The sequence below is a fragment of the Maniola jurtina genome, chromosome 15, assembly GCF_905333055.1.
Source record: "Maniola jurtina chromosome 15, ilManJurt1.1, whole genome shotgun sequence".
Lineage (NCBI taxonomy): Eukaryota > Metazoa > Arthropoda > Insecta > Lepidoptera > Nymphalidae > Maniola > Maniola jurtina.
The window spans coordinates 12696301-12710041 of NC_060043.1; the positions used below are offsets into that span (position 1 = coordinate 12696301).

At 37.3% G+C, this 13741-nt stretch overlaps 1 protein-coding gene across 1 annotated transcript in view; it reads right to left on the bottom strand.

Moving 5' to 3' along the window:
* The window catches only part of LOC123872737 (calmodulin-binding transcription activator 2), a 181580-nt gene extending 168383 nt beyond the window's left edge, over positions 1-13197 (bottom strand). Inside the window, exon 1 of the mRNA XM_045917250.1 lies at positions 13071-13197. The gene's annotated coding sequence lies outside the window, so the exon portion shown is untranslated. The remainder of the gene's footprint in view (positions 1-13070) is intronic.
* Between the last annotated feature and the right edge of the window lie 544 nt (positions 13198-13741).

Below are 13741 nucleotides of genomic sequence, written 5' to 3' on the forward strand. Positions count from 1 at the left end.
CACCGAGAGTTCCGTACTTGGGTATTTTTTCCAACATTTTGCATGATAAATCAAAAACTATTAGCAATAAAAATAAATAAAAATCTGTTTTAGAATGTACAGGTAAAGCCGTTTCATATGATACCCGACTTGGTATAGTTGTCTTACTTTGAAAATTAAAAATACTAATTATTTGTTCATGAAACACATTTTATTTTTTTCATTTCGTCTACGAGCTTGAGACCTGTGACCCGCGGACAGATAGAAAGGACTTAAAACCTTGATAAAATGATAACATTATTGGCCTGAATAAAAATGGTGTAGCCATCAATCATGGGCCAAGAAAAGCTTGGCCTGCGCGGATTGAAAAGGAACCTTTTTTTGATCCGCCTTTAGGTATTGTAAGTGCGACATGCTTGGACCATAAATTACACCGCGGGAGTGTCGCTGCTGTCTGTATAACATCAGCCCCTGTCGCCCTAATAACATAAGTAGAACCTGTGATTTTGTTGTGATCTTTGCAATTTTATTACTGTCCACATGATATTTTTTAATTTATAGACTAGCGCTGACTTGCTGACAAGTGATGATGCAGCCTAAGGTGGAGCGCGCTCGCCTAGAAAATGCCTATTCACTCTTGACTTGAAGGTACCCTTATTAAAATTGTTGACTCAAGTTTGAAGAAGATATTCTCCAAATCATTTCTTTAGACAACCTTGATGTGAGTAAAAGTCCGCAACAAACTCCGCCTATCTCACAATTTTATTATCTTCAACTTCGAGGGATGTCACATTGTTGGATGTGCAAAGCCTAAATAATAAACATTTAAGAACCCCAAATCTGATAATAGTCCAAGGACTTATCACAGATAGAAAGGGAGGAAAAAATCTTAACCTTATTAGAATTTAGAATTGTCAAAGGAAACTTATTCCCATTCCTCAAATCCTCAAATTAAATATTTTGTTCAATGAGTTATTTATGCAATAAGAATGAAGGAGCATTGGGGCACGTTCGCATTCATTTATTTATACTGTTTATTCTTTCTAACCGAGTTCCATGACAAATCCATAACTAATTCATGACTTTGTTATACTTTCCTGTCAGCGCTTAGGGTAGGCTACATTTTCACCGGGGAAGTGAGGTACCGTAGCAAGTATAGAAATCAGAATAAGAGAATAAGTTTTGATTGTCACCACGCCGATGGGCGGTGATCCATTAGACTTCATCATGATCAACCGACTGTCAGCTCACTACTGAGCACTGGTTTCCTCTCAGAATTAGAAGAGTTTGAGTCATAGTCCGCCTTCAACACGGCAATAATAGACTTATTTCCATAACATTAGTATTTAATTTACGTTGCGTTGGATGCTAGAGATATGTTCTTTCGAATTATTTTCTGTACGTGCGATGTGCTAAAAACCACCGCTCATTGGTCGACTTTCTCGTTATTGGCTAAAATACATTGTTGCCGCAAAAATACCATAAATTGAGCCAATCACAAGTCACAACAATTGAGATTGTTGCAGTAATTGATGCAGCTTTCCCGTAATCGACTGGTTGAGCTTCGTTGTCATTCTGTCAGTTCGCAATATTGCGTACCGTGGGAAGCAAGCATTATTCAAGGTGAGGTCGGTGGGTATTATTTAATAACTTAATATTTGGCCAGGTGGGGCACTTCGGAGTTCATGCAAATTTATGCTAACGCCCGCTAACTAATTTTCTTTAATGAAAACTCCGAGCTTCAACGGAGATGGGCATAAACAAAACGCTCTTTCCTTCAAACTCCATATAAGCGGAAAAAACCATTACTCTTACGAACGAACGTAACTTAAAACTTGGAAATAAAAACTTCCTGAAAAATGGAAACTTATTAGGTATTATTATTTAATTATTTTTTGTCTGCGACTTGTGTACCTAGACCACAGACTAATGTGGACTTTATGCCCACATTAGTCCACATTTAATGCGTATTTGGACTTATTCCCGCAACTTTATCCGTGCTTTTCCTTCAGCTTTTCCTTTTTAACCCCCGACACAAAAAGAGAGGTTGTTATAAGTTTGACGTGTGTATCTGTGTATCTGTCTGTGGCATCGTAGCTTCTAAACTAATGAACCGATTTTAATTTAGTTTTTTTTTTTGTTTGAAAGGTGGCTTGATCGAGAGTGTTCTTAGCTATAATCCAAGAAAATCGTCTCTTTTCTAGTTATTGCTGTAACCTTCACTTGTCGGGGGTAAATTTTTAATTTACACTTGTATATACACGTATTACCTACGATGCTTTGTCTCTTGCATCCTTCGCGAAATGGTGAAAAATCAATAAAAACTCAATAACTGATGCACTAAGCACTTACTCGTAAGGAGGTACATAGTTTAAGAAAAAGTACACCTGTCCAAGAACAAACGTCTGCGCCTTGATGTGAACTTTTTGCCAACTATTCCAATTAAAAAGCTTTTAGAATGAAATACTACGAGTATATTCATCTTATCTAAATATGTGTAAGAAGGAAAATTGGCGGACGTACACCGACCAAAAATCTAAGAAAATTACTTATTATGAATTCTTTAATATTTGCTGTTATAGCGGCAATAGAAATACACAGTCTGTGAAAATTTCAACTCTCTATCGTCCAAGCTCTCTATCTATTACAGTACAACCCGCTGCAGATAGACAGATAGACGGACGGACAGGTCCGTCGCTTGGCACCCTTCGAGCCTTAAAAACACAAAACCTACTTTTCCTTACACCTAAACTATTAAATTTGAGTTAGTCTGTCAATTTTAGTAACACTCAATGAACGACAAAAATTATACATTTTAAATTTTGTCACAGTGCCAGATCATAAAACTTTAAAGTTATTATCGTTATCGAAAAACGATGGAAGCCGACAGTTTATCTCTTAATCACGAACAAACCTTGGTTTTTTGTTCACTATTTTTTCTGTAAAAAGCGGGTAGTTCGAAATTGCCCGTGACAGCTCGAACTTCATCTCTCACAGCACTGCAGTCCCGTTGTGACCAGGACTCATGCATTGATATAATAGCTAGTTCACACAGGCTGCGTAAGCATAGACGTAGCGCGTACAATTGAGTTGTAATATATGAAACATGTCACACCGCTTGCGTAAAGTGTGGACGTATGCGTAACCCGGTGGGTAAGGGGTTTACGCGCGTCACTACGCACGTGTCACGTGTACGCAATTGGTGTGAATCGGCTTTTATCCTAATATTGTGTTTATATTGATTGAACATTATTGCTTATTGCTTCCATAAGACGCACTTCTGCATTAGTAACATATAAAGTACACTAGCTTGATGCCCGCGACTTCGTTCCCGTGGATATATAGGTTTTTAATCCCATAGGAATTCGTTGATTTTTGGGGATAAAAATATGTGTTAGTTCAGAGTATAATCTATCTCCATTCCTTTCAGCCATTGCTGTCCAGGGCCCCAAGTCTACTATTGCAATTGTGTTTCAGTTGTCTATCAATGACATCTTAATTGTTACTTTTAGCAATTTTGGTAGTCTACTAATTCAATGGCGTCACAATTGTTTTCCGATGGCGTGCCACTGACACTTCAATGACACAATTGTAAATAATTGGTAGTCCCGTACTTAATGACAAGTCAATGATCGAATTTAAGCGTAGTCTGCTAATAGTTTGACAGTTGCAATGACCATTGGATCGCCATTGAACTATCATTGATGCGCCATTGTGCTGTCATTGCTTTTAAGCCAGTGTTTGTTTGGTTTTACAAGGGTTTTTCATCATGTTTAAGCAATAGTTTGGGTATTTAGTTGTAAATTTTTTTTTTCAGATGTTTGCTCAGAGCACATGCTTTGCATTACAGTCCAATCACCACAGGCAAGATTGTAAATGCATGTTATATTTTGCACAGTATTGCAAACAAGACCAACACACGTGCCTCCACTCATGCCTGTGGAAGCTCTTCGTCTGCAACAGGCATGTGATTTAATTTTTGTTTATTCTTAAAAAAAAATACAAATTTCCACAAATATGTTTATTCATTTAACATAAAAAAGAGTAAAACATCCTTAATATAAGAGTAATATTATTATGAAATAAACAACATTATTGTATATTTTAGGATGAAAACAATTCAAGGGCCGAGTTGGAAAGTGCTATTGAAGCACAGCATTCACAAAGCCATGGAGTCAACCAAGGTCTGCTTGAAGGTAGGGTGCTGCAGCAGGCTCTCATCAACAGGCTGTGGAGAAATACATGAAGTTAATAATAAATAATTGAAATAAATGATTTTGAATTTTGACTAGACTTTGATTAGATTTTTAAAGAAAAAATAATATTTCTTTCCTATAATCCGCATAACTGTTTAGCGATTATAGCGCCACATAGGAATATTAATTTTTCTTTAAATAACATGGAATTCCACAATGTAATGTCTGTTTCTATTCAATATTTGATTAGATTAATATTGGAAACTCCAAGCATAGTAATTGATAATAATTTGCTGATCTGACACCATTACCAGAGTATTTTCCATTTAATTTCTTTGAACAGACACTAAATTGTACCTTGAATGTAGTCATCAGATTCTGATCCTGATAGCTGTTTTGTGCGACATCTCTGAAAACAATAAACTACTGTTTATTCAATTTAATATAATGACTAAATTGTTTTTAAATATTAAATGAATAAAAAGGCAACCTTTTTCGAGGGGAATGCAACACTCGTTGCATCTCCTGCTCCTCCTGCTGTCCTGCTAAATACAGCAGCAAACTTTTCAATTGCTGCAGCCAGCCTAGCAGCAGCTTGGTTTGTTGCAGTCCCCAGTCTGACAATTGCTGCAGCCAAGTTCTCCGTCACCTGGGCTTGAGCCAAAATGCGTCTGCATTTTGGCCTCGATATCTGCTCAAGCCTGGCCTGCGAACGCCTTAGCCAGGCTTTGCCCCGTCACTGGTGCGGTTGCAGTGACAGGAATGGCTCTCCAAATAGTCTAGCAGCGACGAAATCTGCTCCACTACTACCATTTTCGCAGTTCCTTATAATATTCACACTTCACAGATTTAAATATTCTGTCTACCTAGGTAGGTATTCGCAAGTCGCCTCAAAAATCAAAAATCAAAATTCAAATTGCAGAACTATCAAATGACATTGACATTTAATGTCAATTCGACAGTTACAGATGAAATATAATTATTTTTGACATTTTATTTTTTAGATCGCACTTAAAATTTATCTTTTTGGCTTATTATGATCATTTTACTTAAGGCTTAATCTTTAAAACACAAATAGATAACATTTATAATCGAATCTAGCTTAAATAAACGTTTTTAATATGTATTATTTTTTTTGGACTCATTTTGGCAAACGCTTTTTGAGCAAATGGCAATACCAACTACAATGCAACTGCAATCCAATTACAAGACCATCGGTCGGCCATTGTGAATTTAGTAGACTACGAAATTATGAACCAATGGTAATTGAATTAAAATTGCATTGTAGTTCAATGACAAATCATGTAAAATAGCAGACTTGGGGCCCAGTAGTTTATCCGTGAAAGAGTAACATCCACACATCCGTACATACATACAAACTTTCGCGTTTATAATATTGTTAGGATACATATCGTTGGATTAAATTGAAACATCATTTTAAACAAAACAACGCTTGTACAATATGTTGTTTGATAAATTAGCTCCAGTACAAACAAGCTCTGGAATCAACTACGTGAACACGAGAGGTGTCTGCATTTCATTCTTCCGTGATATACGAGCGACTCATATCAGCGCATTCCGACCATACTCACTTGCGAAATATATTTCGTATCGCCAACAACGTCTTTATTTTACGAATATTACAGGTACTGAACGAGTATTATAGGTACTGAAACAAAACTATCTATTTTTTTGACGTGACAACGTCTAATAATTCGATAGAGCCGGCTGCACGCACGAAAAAACGTGACTCATGCGGCGTTACCTCGCTCTGAGGCGTTCCATGTAGGTTTGAAGCGCAAGCGAGAGTGCGGAACGAGCGACAAAGAAGCACAATCGGCCTTTGTTGTCACGTGCAACTATCGTCAGTAAACCGACTTTACAGACAACCAATTTTTTTTAATAATATTTTAGGGACCGTATCTCAAAAGGAAGGAAAAAAGGAACCCTCAATAGGATCACTTTGTTGTCTGTCTGTCCATTTGTCCGTCTGTCCATCTATCCGTCTGTCTGTCGAGTAAACCAATACAAGGGTATAAATCCTATAAAAAACTTCAATCGAAATCGAACAAGTTACAGAGAACCGCTGGATTATGGAGTTAGAAAATATTTCTACGTCCATGCGTTGCACTTAGACGGCGGAAGACCTCGCCATGTGGAAGTCCATACAAGCGAAAAGATCTACTCGTATGTCCAGCAGTGGACGTCCACGATACGACAATTCTGTAAAGCAATAAAACTACTCTCCCTAAACTCAATAAATAGTAGAGTCGCTCCCCAATTCCGTGAGTAGGAAGGAGGTTGTCGAGGCACGGCCATTAAAGTCGGCAACTCATTACTGTGCCCTCCCTGATCTGTGCGCCGTTATGTAAGCCAATGGGCTATATTCCGTCTAGACTGCTACCTAACTACCTCATTGTTAGTGCAATTGAGTTTTATAAAAACTAAATAGGTACAGTTATTGACTATACTTGAGCCGGCCCAAATTTTCTGAGGTTGATTTTCTGGAAAATCTGATTTTCAAATGTAACATCAACAAATTAAATAAATTAAAATTTATATCACTCGCGACAAGTGAAGGTTACAATAACTAGAAAAGAGCTGATAACTTTCAAACGGCTAAACCAATGGGCTGAACCGATTTTCTTGGATTATAGCTAAGAACACTCGATCAAGCCAAGCCACCTTTCAAACAAAAAAAAACTAAGTTAAAATCGATTCATTAGTTTAGGAGCTACGATACCACAGACAGATACACACGTCAAACCCTCTTTTTGGGTCGGGGGTTAAAAAAGTATCTGTCAAGATCTCGTCATTTGCAGTCGAACATGATAACCACTACTAACTAGACCAACGAGGCAGTTAATGCATATGTGTTGCCTAAAATGTGCAGTATTTTATAGCAACTTCTTCGATTCCCGGAACAGTAATGTATGTATCCATTTCCCTGTTAGTAGCGGAGCTGAGACGCTCTCGGCCGCAAACTGGCATCGCGGCGCGGCGATATTGAACACCACGCAATATTGCATTCCGACTTCGCAACCTATTGTTTTATGCACATTCTCGTACAGATACTTCAGTAGATTACATGATATTATAGAACAGCAGTTATTACTTACTATACTAGACTTGCGCTCGAGTGGAATTTATGAAAATCAGTAAGGGCTAGAATTTTCAAAACTCCAGAAACATGTATTTCATCACTTTTAACTGTCAGCCTAAATACCGCTGTGCCGAAAGATAAAATTTGCTTAACAGGTCTCTCTCCGTCACTCGTTTCATACAATCGTAGTTCCAATTTCATTTGAATATTAAGCAACCAAAGTCCATGAAATTTTGCAGACATAGTCTAGAAACTAATATCTGTGTTTGTGGTGTTTTAGATTTTTCTAAAAATATGTAGTTTTAAAATTACAGGGGCTCAAAGATTTGTATGCAAATTTTTAAGACCGCGTAACTTTGAAACCGAATATTTTAAGAGAAATCTGGAAAACCACAGACATAGATATTAGTTTCTAGAATATGTCTGCAAAATTTCATGGACTTTGGTTGCTTAATATTCAAATGAAATTGGAACTACGATTGTATGAAACGAGTGACGGAGAGAACTCTCTTAAGTTTGTTACTGTAATTTCTCATTAAGTGTTTGTATAATTTCTTTTGAGAATCAATTCTTTAACCACAAATATCAATTTTCATGGATGTAACTTGAAAGATGACGGATTTTCATACAAATCTTCATCCATGATTTAACTCCCTTAGGGGTGTCAAAATTCTTTCTTGATGATGGGCAGCAGTTAACATAGGTAGGTACTAGAGTATAGCTGCTATTATGCTAGGTTTGCGCATTTTTTGTACATTTTCATCAAGATGCGAACTTATCTGAAAGGTGATCAGTTTTTTATGCAGTTTTTTATCAGTTAGAGGTGCGTGCCCGGGATCGAACACCCTAACTTTCGGCTAGGAGACGGACGTCATAACGTCTAACACGGCTCTAAAACCATTTTGCCAAATACTAATTATTCATGGTTCAAACTAGTGAATAAGCGATCAAGTTCATAAACCACTTCCGCGAACTAATATTATTTGTGTACCTTCACCCAAAGTCAATAATCATGTTTACATAGAACCATTGACAAAGTCATTCAAAGTTATGGGTTAATGTTTCGACAGGTTAATATGACAAGGTGCTAATGGTTGACTGACATAATGGACGAATATCTTGCTGGTTCTTCTCGGTAGGAAAGGCATTCTTTTGACGATTCAAAAGAACTTAAAAACATAAAACAACATAAAAGTCTAATTGAATAAAAATATTTTGAATTTGAATAAAAAAAATTCCGTACTCGATTTTTCCGACCTTTTGCACGATAAGTAAATCAAAAGCTATTTTGCATAAAAATAAATCAAAATCTTTTTTAGAATGTAGGTGTACAAGTAAAGCGTTTTTCACATAGAGAAAGGTTTAGGCTATAGTCTCTACCTATTGCGATTCATTAGATACAGCCCGTTGACAGACAGACACACGGGCGGACAAACGAACGGACGGACAACGGAGGCTTAGTACAAATAGGGTTCCGTTGACAGCCTTCGGGTATGGAACCCAAAAAACCTTTTCGATCCTTTTCACTCTGACTTTACAGTTATCAAACTCGAAATACGTTACCGAAATGTTTGAACTCGTTCTAAGGGTCCAGGACAAACTATAACTTTTCGAATCGTATACGAATCACGGCGCGATGCGTTTTATTGTAAAAGTTTACAATCGCCTTCAGAAGTTGGAAGCGCTTTGAGAAATGCTACGAAATATTCGACTCAAATCGTCAACGGACTCTGATGTGTTTTCTTCAACGAACTCTGAGTCCCGCAATTTTGTTACTCCCTCTTTGATTATTTTTACTCTAGAATTTTTGATGACCTCTCTGGTGCAGTCGGCAGATCTTTGTGAGCCGCGCTTTGATCTTATAAGTGGAAGGTCTCAGGATTGATAATAATAATTATTCCTGGGAGGAACAACTGGGAGGAACATAATATCTAAATTACCTCTGGTCTGTTCGTAGCAAAAACAAAAAAAAGTGGAATTCGGGAATTAAAAATGTGATAACCTATAATGGCCATCGGCTTCTTGAGTTCCTTTAGGAGTTATGATCGTTAGCAATTAAATATAACATGCTAACGGTAAAGGAAAACATCGTGAAAAAACCTGCGTGCCTGTTCCATATTGTTCTCTAAGGTGATTACTGCCAATCGACTTTTGTCTAGCATGGTGGACTACGGCCTTAACCTTTCTCATTAAAAGAGATCCGTGTCCAGTAGTGGGCTGACACTAGATTAATGATGATGAAAAACAGAAACGTTCTGACCGTTTTGTAAAGTTACAAGTGTAAATTAAAAATGTATAACACCCCCGACAAGTGAAGGTTACAGTAACTAGAAAAGAGCTGATAACTTTCAAACGGCTGAACCAATTTTCTTGGATTATAGCTAAGAACACTCTCGATCAAGCCACCTTTCAAAAAAAAAATTAAAATCAGTTCATCAGTTTAGGAGCTACGATGCCACAGACAGATAACCACGTCAAACTTATAACATCCCTCCTTTTGGGTCGGGGGTTAAAAATAAGAAAATACTACTAAAATTGCCTTTAAACCCCCTCTATCAAACTATAGCCTGCTGCTTGACACAGCCGTCTAGCAAATCTACTGGTAATTGTTATTACGCTCTATAGTGTTATATTGCGATTCAAGTACAAGTAGACAAGCAATTGTGATGGGATTAGTGTAAACCTGGGCCCCAAGTCTGCTATTTTACATGATTTGTCATTGAACTACAATGCAATTTTAATTCAATTACCATTGGTTCATAATTTCGTAGTCTACTAAATTCACAATGGGCGACCGATGGTCTTATAATTGGATTGTAGTTGCATTGTAGTTGGTATTGCCATTTGCTCAAAAAGCTTTTGCCGAAATGAGTCCAAAAAAAATAATACATATTAAAAACGTTTATTTAAGCTAGATTCGATTATAAATGTTATCTATTTGTGTTTTAAAGATTAAGCCTTAAGTAATATGATCATAAAAAACCAAAAAGATAAATTTTAAGTGCGATCTAAAAAATAAAATGTCAAAAATAATTATATTTCATCTGTAACTGTCGAATTGACATTAAATGTCAATGTCATTTGATAGTTCTTGCAATAAGCAAGCCACTAAAATAAACAACAAGCAATTTGAATTTTGTTTGATTTTTGAGGCGACTTGCGAATACCTACCTAGGTAGACAGAATATTTAAATCTTTGAAGTGTGAATATTATAAGGAACTGCGAAAATGGTAGTAGTGGAGCAGATTTCGTCACTGCTACACTACTTGGAGAGCCATCCCGGTGACTGCAACCTGCAACCGCACCCGTGACGGGGCAAAGCCTGGCTAAGCGGTGTTCGCAGGCCAGGCTTGACCAGATCGAGGCTAAAATGCAGACGCAATTTTGGCTCAAGCCCAGGCGACAGAAAACTTGGATGCAGCAATTGTCAGACTGGGGACTGCAACAAACCAAAACCAATCTGCTGCTAGGCTGGCTGCAGCAATTGAGAAGTTTGCTGCTGCATTTAGCAGGACAGCAGGGGGAGCAGGAGTTGCATTTCCCTCGAAAAAGGTTGCCTTTTTATTCATTTAATATTTAAAAACAATTTAGGTCATTATATTATATTGAATAAACAGTAGTTTGTTTTCAGAAATGTCGCACAAAACAGCTATCAGGATCAGAATCTGATGACTACATTCAATGTACAATTTAGTGTCTGTTCAAAGAAATTAAATGGAAAATACTCTGGTAATGGTGTCAGATCAGCAAATTATTATTATTATCAATTACTATGCTTGGAGTTTCCAATATTAATCTAATCAAATATTGAATAGAAACAGACATTACATTGTGGAATTCCATGGTATTTAAAGAAAAAATAATATTCTTATGTTTCACTATAATCACTAAACAGTTATGCGGATTATAGGAAAGAAATATTATTTTTTCTTTAAAAATCTAATCAAAGTCTAGTCAAAATTCAAAATCATTTATTTCAATTATTTATTATTAACTTCATGCATTTCTCCACAGCCTGTTGATGAGAGCCTGCTGCAGCACCCTACCTTCAAGCAGACCTTGGTTAACTCGATGGCTTTGTGAATGCTGTACTTCAATAGCACTTTCCAACTCGGCCCTTGAATTGTGTTCATCCTAAAATATACAATAATGTTGTTTAATTCATAATATTATTACTCTTATATATTAAGGATATTTTACTCTTTTTTATGTTAAATGAATAAACATATTTGTGGGAATTAGTTTTTTTTTTTTAAGAATTAATAAACAAAAATTAAATCACATGCCCGTTGCAGAAGAAGAGCTTCCACAGGCATGAGTGGAGGCACGTGCTTTGGTCCGAACGATAGCGTTGTTGAGTATCAACCGCGTTGGCCAATTCCAAAATATTCCATCTTATTCTAGACATTATGCCTAGGTGTTCACCTTACAACGTAGAAAGATAACTTTACAACTAAGTACCCAAACTATTGCTAAATATGATGTAAAACCCTTGTAAAACCAAACAAACACTGGCATAAAAGCAATGACAGCACAATGGCGCATCAATGATAGTTCAATGGCGATCCAATGGTCATTGCAACTGTCAAACTATTAGCAGACTACGCTTAAATTCGATCATTGACTTGTCATTAAGTACGGGACTACCAATTATTTACAATTGTGTCATTGAAGTGTCAGTGGCACGCCATCGGAAAACAATTGTGACGCCATTGAATTAGTAGACTACCAAAATTGCTAAAAGTAACAATTAAGATGTCATTGATAGACAACTGAAACACAATTGCAATAGTAGACTTGGGGCCCTGGATTGTAAACTCGACATTACCATTAAAGTAACTGTCGCTACATGCTGTTGACCCAGGAATCTGTGTTAATTATAATAATTACTAGCTGATGCCCGCGACTTCGTTCGCGTGGATGTAGGTTTTTAAAATTCCCGTGGGAACTCTTTGATTTTCCGGGATAAATAGCCTATGTGCTAATTCAGAGTATAATCTATCTCCATTGCAAATTTCAGCCCAATCTGTCCAGTAGTTTTTGCGTGAAGGAGTAACAAACATACACACAAACACACACACACACATACAAACTTTCTCCTTTATAATATTAAGTGTGATAGTGTGATATACTTACCTACTGAAGTACAGTAAATTCGAGGTAGAAAAATCAATAACCTTACTTGTATTACTTATAAATATGTGAAAGTGCGTTTTTTTGTGAAAGTGTGTGCCGCGAAAGAGTCGATGTGTTTTTTTTTTCATCACAGACTTTATATCGCTGTTTTGCATAGATATAATGAAAGACCTAGAGAGTGATATAGCTAGGTTCCTTTTTCTCAAAAAATAGCGAACAGGAATAGTGCCAAAAATACTGGCTGAATTTTCGCGCAATCCTTAACGCAAATATGTATTAAGCCAGTCCTTCTTTCAACAAATGAGGCTATATTAACCACGGTGAAATATCTCGTAATTTTTTTAGCACTAAGACTCCATGGCCCCAGGTTATTCACGGCAATCGGAATAAAAATGTAACTTAACAATGTAGATAACAAAACATACTTGCACCGCTAGTATAATGCCCAGCAAGCAACTTGGACCTGAATCAGCGTAGTGCCAGAAAATCCGGAAAGCGAAAGTCGACGTATCAACCAATCGCGTCCACTCCCGCCTACTAACCAACCAATGGCGTGCACCCGCCATTCGCGAGCCAATCGTATCAATACTCAAGTTGTTTGCCGGGCACTGTACGCATGAAGATCGGTGGTTATCAAGATAAGGTAGGTACTTACTTGCGTTGAGCGGTACGGCGGACGCGCGCGCATGGTACGCGCCGGCGCCGCCCGCGTACACGTGCCGCGTGTACCCCGCCAGCGTGCCGGTCCTGTGGCCTCTACGCCGACCGAGGCATGGCGACCGAGGGAACTAGTGCTACACTGTTAGGGGTTATCCTAGTTTGGGTTTCCTGGAACAAGAAAAAAATGATTTCTTAATCAAGATCTTAATTAAGTTTCCAGTTGTAGTTTTATGCTTGACTCTCCAAGAAAATTTATCACTAGAAAAGTATTATGCTTGTTCATGTTCACTCATAAAATAAATGAAAGAAGTCTTGAATTTTAAAAACCCCTAAAATTAACGAAACGACTGTGACAAACAGACATACCTCGTTAGCCGAGGTGATTACGTACCTACTTAAATGTTTCATTTTAACATTTCAGTGCGGAACGCTAACAATAATTACCAGGTGTTAAAGTAACAAGTAAGTAACAAAAAATAATTGTAACTCATTTTCCAATCTCTCGCTCATAACCACGTGTTACAGTAATTTCACAGAAGCCCAAGAAAAGGCGAACAGGGTCAAATCGCGGTAAATAGCAAATTAATCCTTATGCCCTCAGCCCTAGACCTAGATTTGTTCCCAGCAAAACCGATCCAATAAATCTGTAGGACTATGAGCTTTATC